This window comes from Callithrix jacchus, chromosome 13 (genome assembly GCF_049354715.1).
Source record: "Callithrix jacchus isolate 240 chromosome 13, calJac240_pri, whole genome shotgun sequence".
NCBI classification, from domain to species: domain Eukaryota; kingdom Metazoa; phylum Chordata; class Mammalia; order Primates; family Cebidae; genus Callithrix; species Callithrix jacchus.
Window position 1 is genome coordinate 101,470,252 of NC_133514.1, and position 9,822 is coordinate 101,480,073.

Genomic DNA, 9,822 nt, shown 5'->3' on the forward strand with positions numbered 1-9,822 from the left:
AAAGGAGGAAAACCAACAGCAATTCTGAAAAGAAATAGGATGGCTGAAATCGGGAGAAGCAATTTAAAAAGTGCACAGCAAGTTTGCAAAGGCAGTGCCAACACTGCAGTGCCAGAAATGTGACCATAAAAAAAAAAATCCCACTGACGCCATATTTATAGACCAGCACACGGGGAGCACGGGGCTTTGGCAATTTCCAGAGGGCCCTCAGGATGTTTTTCTCACATCAGGGTGCATTGTGTGGGTTTTCCCAAAGGAACAGGAGGCCAATCCCTCAGCCCTGTGGGAGGGCCCTGTCTTCTGTAGGGCCGAGTGTACAGGACCCCTCAGGAGGTTGTAGGCAACCTGCAGGAACTGAGTCCCCCCCAGGAACCTAGGGAGCATGCCGGGAACAAATGGTGGTGCCCACTCACTGCCTCATGTCTTGAGTTCAGATCTTCGGCAAGAAAAAAAAAGGTCATTAGTACATTTCGTTTCTCATTTTTACCTGAAAAGAAATATGACATCTAAAAGGAAGTATGACACTAGCAGGATGACAATACCTGCTGGTTAAATTAAGGCCACCCAGCTCCTCGGATCATCATCAACTGGAATGACCAGACCTCACTTCAGATTGCATTTGTGTTTATTGGAGAGAGCAAAGAAGAGTTTCCTTTTAAAAAATAAGAAAGCAAAATAGCAACATGGCAAAACCCCATCTCTACAAAAAAAGTACAAAAATTAGCCAGCTGTGGGCACGTGTAGTCCCAGCTACTGGGGAGGCTGAGACTGGGGGAATCACTTGAATCCACAAGGTCGAGGCTGCAGTGAGCTGTGATCATGTCACTGCACTCTAGCCTGGGTGATAGAGTGAGACCCTGTCTCAAAAAAAAAAGGAAGAAGAAGAAGAAAGAAAAGAAGGGAAGGAAGGAGGGAAGGAAGGAAGGAAGGAAGGAGGGAGGGAGGGAGGGAGGGAGGGAAGGAGGGAGGAAGGGAGGGAGGGAAGGAGGGAGGAAGGGAGAAAGGGAAGGAAGGAGAGAGAGAGAGGAAGGAAGGAGAGAGAGAGAGGAAGGAAGAAAGGAAAGAAAGAAAGAAGGAAGGAAGGAAGGAAGGAAGGAAGGGAAGAAAGAAAGAGAAAGAAGAAAGAAGAAAAAAAGAAAGAAAAGAAAGAAAGAAGAAAGAAAGAAAGAAAGAAAGAGAAAGGAGAAAGAAAGAAAGAAAACCAAATAACCTGAGAAGGAAAAGAAATAATCAGAGACGTTAAAAATAATAGCCAATGGCTGGGTGCAGTGGCTCATGCCTGTAATCCCAGCACTTTAGGAGACCAAGGTGGGCAGATCACCTGAGTTCAGAAGTTCAAGACTAGCCTGGCCAACATAGCAAGACCCCATCTTTACTGAAAATTTAAAAATTAGCCAGGTGTGGTGGCAGGCACCTGTAGTCCCAGTTACTCAGGAGGATAAGGAAGGAGAATTGCTTGAACCCAGAAGGCAGAGGTTGCAGTGAGCTGAGATTGCGCCACTGACTCCAGCCTGGGTGACAGAGTGAGACTCCATCTCAAAAAATAAATAAAAATAAATAAAAAATAATATAAATAGCTGACAATAGAATACAGCTAGACTGAGTGCAGTCTCCCTGCTGTCCATGCGGCTCCTCCCGTGCCGCCTGCCTCATCCCCTGGCTGTGGGATCTGTTTGTCTTGCTGCCCGTGGCATTTCCAGAGCTTAGCAGATAAGGAGGAGCTTCATACATGATTGCTGGCATGAACAAAGGAATGCATGGTAACGACGTCAGAAATGGCCAGTTCAAGAGGAGAATGAGATTAGCTTCCAAATATTGGTCAAGAGTTCCACATCCGATGAGCCAAGGATCTACTGAACTTAGCAGGCTCCTGTGGCCCGGTGCCTCTTCTGGCTCTAGAAATCTGGGGAGGTGACCAGGTCATACATGGCAGTCCTCCTGTGAAGACAGTGAAGCTGGTTGAAACCTGGAGTTCCGAGGGGAAGATGCGTTCATCAGGTGACCTCCTTGCTCTGCCCCGGTGGCCTGCATGGCTGCCTGCTGGCCGCGCACCCCCACTCAGCCAGGGTTGGACTTTCCAAACTTGCTGAGTGTGTTCGACCAAAGGTGATGCTGACTTAGTGGCCTGAGGTCATGCCCTCCCTCCCCCCCAATCGATAAATAATGCGACTTATCAGAAAGAGAAAGAATTGTTTACTTTTAAACCCTGGATCCCATAAAGGGAGAGGGGAGAGGCCTAAAAGCCACAGAAGCTGTGGACGGCGCGGTCCTGCCTGCTACAGGAGGGGCCCTGGCTGAGAGGATTGGAGCCGACTGGGGGTAAGTGCGGCTCCCCCCGGGTGCCTGAGGACCCCCCTGAGTGATCAGGCTGTGCTTTGGGGTGGCCGCTGATTGGGAAATGATGGGGGCTACTGACTCCCATGTTGTAAAAGACACCACCCAGCACCTGAGCAACAACAGGTGTTGAACACACCATAACTTTGTCTTCCATGATGATTCTGTGTCTTCAGAAAGCTTGAGGAGCACTGGAGACTTTCTTGAGCGAGAGTAACACATGGTTTCCTTTTAAAGCAAAATAACAAAATGGCTTAAGGAGGAAAAGAAATGATCACCTGGCAGAGGGAGAGACGATGAGGCCGGGGAGGAGCGGAGGGCTCAGGGGAGTTTTATTTCCGCGCTTGGAGTGGATGGACATTAAGCCAGTTCTGTTTTTACAATGGTCTGATTTAATGATAACACAAAGCGTTCAAATGGATGCCGGCATTAGAGTCATTTCTTTGGCACTCCTCTGTCCAAGCCATATTGTTTCCTCAACAGTACTAAACATAGCTGGGCACCTGCACAGAAATGAAATGGCACCTTAGGAATCCCCAGGCCTCAGCAATTCTCTGTAAAAAGAGTCCAGGGAGGCCCCAACTTGGCCAAAATGTACCCAGAGATTCCTTCTTCACCACTGGTTGGTGAGAAACATAGTCGATTTTGATGCCTGAATAAGGAATTTTCCAGATTTCCCTTCTAGAAGGATGCCAATGAGGAAAGAAATGCTGCTTTGCTCCCTGTTGACAAGAACATTCTATTTTTAAATTTCCATGCACTTTCAAAATGACAGGACTCAGAAGTATAATAGTGACTTCCTCTATCATCTAGACTAACAGCCTAAAAGAATCAAATGGATGCATTTAATGCATCTATTTTAAATGGCAGTAAATGTAGATTCAGAGCAAAGCACATCTCCATTTATCTTTCACTTATTATGAATTTTATTTTCTTGGTACTAATTTGTTAGTTTTGCAGCAAGGTGACATTCACAGTCCCCATCGGGTTGGCCCTAGAACAAAGGGCTCTTAGCCCCTGGGAACAGAATATTAAAGCAAAGACAAACTGCTTGTGCCCAGATCTGACCCGAGAAAGAACAGAGAGTGTTGGGATATTCCTGGTGCTTGTAACTCCAAGATGTCACGCTGGGAGCTGTGGAGCATACAGAATACGTACAGAGTGATGAATTTGCTGGAGGGTCTGGCTTTGTAAAGGCTTTCTCCTTAATGAGGTTTTTTTCTCACTTATGAAAAGAAATGTGGGGCGGTAAAAGAGGAGCAAACCAAATCTAGCCTCTTTTTCATACTCACGGATCCAGTGGGAAAGCTACGTTCTGAACTGACCCCAGCAGCTAGAGATGCCTAGAGATTTCATCACAGCTGGGAAGATGAGGGCAGGAAGATGATGCGAACAGAAATTTAGTGTGTGTGTTTTCTTTTTCTTTTCTTTTCTTTTTTGGAGACAGGGTTTCACCATGTTGACCTTGTGATCTGCCCACCTTGATCTCTTGACCTAGTGATCCACCCGCCTTGGCCTCCCAAAGTGCTGGGATTACAGGCATGAGCCACTGCGACTGGCCTGTGTGTTTTCTTTAGAAATGGGATCTCAGGCCGGGAGCGGTGGCTCTCGCCTGTAAATCCCAGCACTTTGGGAGGCCGAGAAGGGTGGATCATGAGGTCAAGAGATCGAGACCATCCTGGCCAACATGGTGAAACCCCGTCTCTACTAAAAATACAAAAAAATTAGCCAGACATGGTGGTGCTTGCCTGTAATCCCAGCTACTTGGGAGGCTGAGACAGGAGAATCGCTTGAACCCAGGAGGCGGACATTGTGGTGAGCCAAGAATGGGCCATTACACTCCAGCCTGGGCAACAAGAGCGAAACTCCATCTCAAAAAAAAAAAAAAGAAAAGAAAAGAAATGGGATCTCAAACAACTGAGCTCAAGAGATCTTCCTGCCTAAGACTCCTGAGTAACTGAGACTACAGGAGAAATTTAGTATTAGTAGACGGCTGTTCAGGAATAGTTAGCACTCAGTCTTTCTCAGGGAGATCTCAGGAAGTAAGCTACACAGAATTCCTCAAGGCCTTTTCTACACTCTAGAAAATTGTGCTGGCATTTGGACAGGTCACCCTGAGAATATCCAACATCTTTGCCTTAAGCATTATTTTTTCAAAGGAAATAACATTTTAATACTTCCCAACTAGTGTGTAAAGTTTCTATTTGTTATTAGCTCGTACTATTTATGTTCAGTTGTTAAATTTGAAAACACTAGAACATTAAAAATTTGCAGAATAAGAAATGATTATGTGAATTTTTAAAATATTCCGAAGTGGATCCTGGCATTAACCACTTTATTTTACTAGCGATATATTATTGTATGACATTTCTTTTTTTTTTAAAGAAAACCTTCTGCTTACTTGTTTAAACTGCTTTGTAAACTGACAGTTTAACTGCTTCTGCAGAAACAAAGAAGTAATAAAATATGATGGTCATTTTAGCAATGTTTAAAAACTGCTCACAAGACAAAATAATTGCCACTCAAATGTGTTTGGCGATTGATGCAACAATACCATAAAATTAGTGTATGCATAAGAAAGTATTTCACTAATAATGTGCTAACAAAATTAGCCTGAGGCCTGCCACTCAGCACAGCACTGACTTTTCATGCTTACGACAAATAATATATGAATAGGGTGGCTTCCAACCTTCCCCATTTCAGAGGAGTGTCTTGAAAGAAGGAATTTGTATTGAGAGTCCAGAAAGACAATTGCTTAACATTTTTAAAATCCTCATTTTTCTCATTAAAAAGCATCACATGAATCATAATTAACAAATTTGCACAAAAGGAGAAAATAAAAAGAAACCATAATTTCTTTACTGAAAGATAACGATGGATGGCATTTGATGTTTTGGCCTCAGGCAGGGATGCATTTCTTCACAGAAAGGGACTCATACTGTGTGTATTGTTTTACAAACTGTTTTCTAATTCAATAGCATATCTTGAATTTCTTTCCAAGTCTACAATCATTTTTCTACAGAATCAGTGTAAAGCGTTATGGTGCGTCATGAATATATTACTCTTCTCCTATAGCTGGGTATTCAGGTTGTTTCCAGCGTTTACCCTCATAAGCAATGCCACTATGAGCAACCTCATAGGTAAATCTCTCTATACATTTTAATACTTTCCTGGTGATAGATTTCTGGGCCATAGAAATGAGGCTTATTTGGGGGCGGGGAGTTGGTAAAATTCGCCGGTAACACATTAACTTCCTCATCTCTTTTATCCTTCCCTGCATTCCTTCCCTTTTCTGTCTTTTGCAGATTATTCAAAGCCAAAAGCCAATAGAGCCCCATGGAGAAGTGGAAGTTGCCCAGATGCTGCTAAGAAGCTCTGAGGAGTGAAATGAGTTCAAGCCGTTGCCCAGGATAGAGGGGACGCATCCTTCGGGGACCCTTTTAACCAGTGAAATGTTCACCTCTCACTGTTTCTTCCCAACTGAGCTAAGAGACTTCTAGAGCCTCTTGTGGTGGTCAGCAATAGCCCTGGCATGAGCAGGAGGTGTGGGTTTCTGTTCTAGGTCCCTCAGCAAAGACTAAGCAGGACAAGCCTGGCCACTCTGTTAGGAGGAGCTGTAGGGAAAGGGAAGGACAAGATAGGCCACCACATGCCTGTGTCCACTGCTGGGCTGCACTCAGAGCGTCCAGGGTTTGTGGCAGTGACTGGGGCCACCTAGAACTCTAGGGTTCACAGTCATTCTCTCTGAGTCATGTAAAGCTGCCCAGGAGATGAGGTCCACCTGAGGAGAGTATGTCTAAACTTAGGCCATTGGCATTTCCTGCTTGCAAATGACCACATTTCATGAAACAAAACCAGGCCACAGACAGGAACCAAAGGAAATCAGTTACTTAATGGAAGATAAGGAATCCACAAAGTGAAAAAGGGAAAGAAGAAAAAAGAGGCAGCTTCAGCACTCCAACTCCATGGAAGCAGAACGACTTTCAGCTTTCTTAGGGGGTAGTCTCTGCAAGTCTAGCTTGAAGAGGGTGATTTCATGATCTACGTGTGAATAAGGCGCATTTTTTTCTGAAAAATACAGAAGGGTTCATCTTCAGTTGTTAAAGATGGGCTGGTTTTAGGGCTAGAGCAAGGCTCTGGTCAGATGTTAACAACCCAGTTATCCTGGGGAAAAAATAAATGGCTCCCAACCCTTTCCCTTTTCAACATTTGCAGGAAAAGAAGGAGTGGGTAAAATGCTTTACTTCCTCTCATTCTCCATGGTGGGCAGGAGTTCACGTATCAGTCGGAAACCATTTTTTAACAGGAAAACCAAGTAAATCCTGAAGGGATTTATTCAGAGTTCCCTTCTTGTGAGAAAATAAGTATCACAAACTAAAAATGGACTCATTTCCTCTCTCTCCATCTTCCTCCTTTTCTTCTTTCCCCTCATCTCCCACCCATCACTATGGTGGAAAACGACTCCAGTGAAGAGAGTAGATCACAACCCACCTAACTGCTGTATCCCCATATAAAACAATTTTAATTTTCCTACACTGCAGAATTGATCACATTTTACTGATGATGGATTGGGAAGTATGGTGAGATGACAGCCGGAGAGCATTCGTTCATTCAGTCAGATTATTCTCATTTACAATGTGGTCTTCCACATTATAAACTAAGTATTTATGTCCTGAAATCTCTTCCCTTTAGAGATTCTTTCTCTCTGAGCCGTTTTAGAAAATTGTTGCAGAGTTCCTGTCCGTCTTCACAGGAAGTTTTTGCAGAAGGGGTTTTTGGGTGGTTGTGGAACTAGGCACTAGGCCCCTTCACTACTCTACTCTTCCAGAACACAGAAGCCTTTCATCTGTGAGTCTTCATCTCTTCCCATTGCCCAAGATGCTTGCACCTGTGATGCTTCTTTTCTCTGCTCAGGTCATAATATGTGGTGCTGATGAGGTTCCCCTATGGTGACAATGGTGGTATGTGGAGGTGAAGTTAACACCTTCATGGCTACAGATTTTCCTTAGCAGAGCTGTGGAGTGTGACAATGGTGTTTGTGTCTAAACTATCAAACGCCATTATCACACTAAATAGCTACTGCTAGGCAATCCCTCGATAAATGTCTTGGCATCATTTGCTTTGAGCAAGAAGGTTCATCTGATATCAGTGTTCCCAATCTGTGTACTTACAGAATAAATTATGTGTTCTGTCTGGTTCTCTTGAGCTCATAACCAATATGATTAGCTGAACCCTGCCTCTCATGTGCTATTGTTACATACCTTAGCTGGTGATGAATTTCCTTGTTTTCCCAAGTCAATAAAAAGATTGCAGACTGTGTATGGTGGCTGACGCCTGTAATCCCAGCACTTTGGGAGGCCAAAGCAAGTGGATTGCTTGAGCTCAGGAGTTCAAGACCAGTCTGGGCAACATCGTGAAACTGTGTCTGTACAAAAACTACAAAAATTAGCCAGGCAAGGTGGCATGCACCTGTAATCCCAGCTACTTGGGAGGCTGAGGTGGGAAGATCAGTTAAGCCCATGAAGTCAAGGCTGCAGTGAGCTGTGATGGCACCGCGGCACTCCAGCCTAAGTGACAAAGCAAGATCCTGTCTCAAAAAATAAAAATAAAAAGATTGCAGAGTCCCTCAGAGCACCCAACACAAGACTAGGCACCAGGTGATCATTCAACCCATGCTTATAGAGTTGAAGTGGATAGTTAGGAAAGTGTTAGATGCAGAAGGCTCAGACTGGGTTAAATCTAGGTTATGCAGACCGCAGGTTTATAGGTATAAATTTAAGGTGTGTGGGTCGTTTTCTTTTCATTGTTAAAAAACCCAACTTTCTAATAGACTTACACATGGCTTCACTGGCCTTTCAGAAGTTCTAGAACATGTTTGATTTCTACTGATTTTAATCAGTTATTAGGCTGATTATGGAATCCGTACACTAGGTCTTTCTTCCTCTTGCTTCAGTGAATTACCAACAGAAAACCGTTTATGAACCCCGTGTGAGCTGCCATCGCAAATCTGGGACCCAAGCAGTTTCTGGGACAGTTGGCCTAGCCAGATGCCCTGATTTGGAAAACATATTGTCTCTGAGAGGTGTCTGAAGTCAGGAGTAGGTTTTGTTTGTGCTGGGCTAAAGCTTCCCTCCCCTGACTTGGCTAAATTAAGTAGTATATGTTTAATCAAATTGACAGGGTTAGATCAACCATCAGAAACAAATTCAGTCATTCAACCATTCACTCATGAAATAAATATGTATAAAGGCTACCGTGTGTCGGACACTGTCCTAGGCATTGAGGACACTTTTAATTAAATGTGTCTGATGTTATTTCCAGAGATGGGCATCCACTAGCTCACATTATATTTCAGGACTAGTGTTAAATCGTTCCAAATGGGAGCCAAATGAGCAAAACTTTGCAAAATAATTCTGAGCCCTTTGCTGGAAAGCATCACCCGAGTGCAGCCCACACGTTTATGATACACTATGAAGCCGTCAAGGTCATGAGATGCACAAAAGCTTCAAGGTCATGAGATGGAGAAAGGCTTCAGGGTCATGGAATGTCACTTTCCATCGAAGAAGAGGAAGTGCACCCCTGCCTGCCTTGCATCTCTCACTGCCTCTCACTTCTTCCCTCCCGGCATCATCTATTCTCAAGAGGAGAATCAGACTCCCTGAAATAATTGAGACACCGACATTTCTTTTGGTGTGCGTTCTTCTGGTCTAATTGAACAGGTATTAATAGAGGACTCTACTGTTATACAGATCACTCTCGTACTCTGTATTAGTCCATTTTCATGCTGCTGTCAAAGACATACCTGAGACTGGGAAGAAAAAGAGGTTTAATTGGACTTATAGTTCCACATGGCTGGGGAGGCCTCAGAATCATAACGGGAGGCAAAAGGCACTTCTTACATGGCAGCAGCAAGAGAAAATGAGGAAAAAGCAAAAGTGGCAACCCCTGATAAACCCACGAGATTTCGTGAGACTTATTTAGTAACACGAGAGTGGCATGGGAAAGACTGACCCCCATAATTCATTACTTTTCCCTGGGTCCCTTCCACAACACGTGGGAATTCTGGGCCATACAATTCAAGTTGAGATCTGGATGGGGACACAGCCAAACCATATCACACACTGTGTCATTTGATCGGTGCAACACAGGGCAAAGATGATGGGTTTGGGGCCACTTCCACAGAAGACAGAGTCTAAAGGGTTCTGGAATCGTCTGGTCCTCCAACCACACACAACTCAGCATGGACCTCTTAAGTCTAAAGTTCTATCCTTAACCCGCAGCCTTCTTTGACCTGGTTTTTCTGTGAAATCTCACACTTCACAGTCGAATCTGTATAGACGGTGAGTTAATCATGCCAGTATGTGATAAATATCCTCATCTCCCCATCTGCTTTGTCAGTGGATTCTGAGGGAAACCCTGTAAATTAGAGAGGGATGAGCCATATAAGAATCTCTCCTTGTGAGTGTTCATCATACAGAGAAAGCTGAA

At 44.1% G+C, this 9,822-nt stretch overlaps 1 long non-coding RNA gene across 1 annotated transcript; it reads left to right on the top strand.

Annotated features, from left to right (window-relative positions):
* The first annotated feature begins 2,245 nt into the window (after nt 1-2,245).
* Nucleotides 2,246-7,652, top strand: LOC100894899 (uncharacterized). Its single transcript, XR_613396.6, has 2 exons — nt 2,246-2,319; nt 5,640-7,652. It is a non-coding gene; the product is annotated as an uncharacterized LOC100894899 (long non-coding RNA).
* Nucleotides 7,653-9,822: the final 2,170 nt, after the last annotated feature.